At 60.9% G+C, this 1384-nt stretch overlaps 1 pseudogene; it reads right to left on the bottom strand.

Moving 5' to 3' along the window:
* Positions 1–41: 41 nt before the first annotated feature.
* The window catches only part of LOC102753051, a 3356-nt pseudogene continuing 2013 nt past the window's right edge, over positions 42–1384 (bottom strand).

The following is a 1384-nucleotide window of genomic DNA, read 5'->3' as shown; positions in this document are numbered from 1 at the left end:
CTGAGAAAATTTCAAATACAGAAGGAATATGGCATGGACTGGAGCCACCATGGGTGCTTTAATGACATGACTCTCGCACATGGCAGCACGGAGCTGCCCCTCAGGCGTACAGCGGCTCTTTCCTTCATTCGATGGGCCCTGCGGCCAGCACAGGCAGGAAGTGATTCAATCATAACAACAGTGAAAATCAGGCCCCTTTGGCACTATGATCCAAATGGGACAGTAACTAGGGAAGCCGCCCCTGTCCCAGTCCCGGAATCTTTCCGCTGAAACAGCTTCTCTCTTTAAAGGAACTGGGTACGAGGAGGGTCTAGATTAGAGAACGAGGAATACGAGTTTCAGAGTCTGCGTGAGACCCGAGGGGCCCTGCTAGTCCCACGGCCTCACATGGCCTTGAGCTCCTCCATGCACTGCTTGGCGTTGCCCTGCCGGATCTGCCGCAGCATCTTGTACTTGTCTGTCGGGCCTTGCCTCCTGTTCTCGTTGTGGATGATGTCATTGCGGGTCTTCTTGTTCTCACCTCTGGCCTGGGACAGCTCGCTGGACAGTCATCAGCTGCTGCTGCACACGCAGGTTCTTCTCGGCCTCCGTGACCGCTCCTTCTCGTCGCAGTCGGCCAGGATGCCCTCGCTGGACAGCTCAGCGCTGTGGCCTGAGTCCTCCGTGCCCTCCTCCTGCAGGTTCTCAGGGACATGATAGGCCGGCGGCTGGTACACAGGGGCGGCGGGGGCGGCGCCGCGGCCATCACCAGCTGCAGCTCCTCCGTGGTCTTCACCAGGCCATCCTGGGCTCCTTGGCCCGGAGCTGCCACCCCTTCACCTCGTCCTCCTTGCGCCTGCGGGCCTCCTCCAGGAGCGCGATCTTGGCCGCGTGCTCTGCAAGCTCCGTGGCCAGCGGCTTCTTGCTCTTTATCTGACCCACCGCCGGCCTCTCCCGCTCCTCCAGGAGCTCCTCCTCCAGTGCAGGGCCCTCTGGGTCCAGTCCCGGAGCTCTTTCCGGGCCTTCTTGGCCTCCTGCTCCGAGCCCTGGGGCCTGAGCACCAGCTCCTCCTCCTCCCTCTCCACAGTCTCTGCCTCTTCTCGGTTTCCAGCTGCTGCCGCCCCAGCTGTTCCTGGTGCTTCTCCTCGCGGGCCTGGGCCTTCATCTGGGCACCTGGATGGTGCCGGGCTTCCCGCGGCGCATGTACAGCTCCTGGTTCCCCACGCAGAGCGGCAGCATCCGCTTGTTGATGCGCAAGGTGTGTGTGTGTGGGGGGAGGGGGGGTAGAAGATGCGGTCAGGCGCGGTCTTGTCGATGGGCTTGATGACAAACTTCTTGTCATTGAAAGAGATGTTCCTGATCTCACTCCACGGGAAGCCAATCTCTGGGGCAATCTTATCGTCTT

Source organism: Myotis davidii, unplaced genomic scaffold (genome assembly GCF_000327345.1).
Source record: "Myotis davidii unplaced genomic scaffold, ASM32734v1 scaffold142, whole genome shotgun sequence".
NCBI classification, from domain to species: Eukaryota; Metazoa; Chordata; class Mammalia; order Chiroptera; family Vespertilionidae; genus Myotis; species Myotis davidii.
The sequence above is the reverse complement of the archived record's forward strand: the minus strand, read 5'-3'. Positions and strand labels throughout refer to the sequence as shown.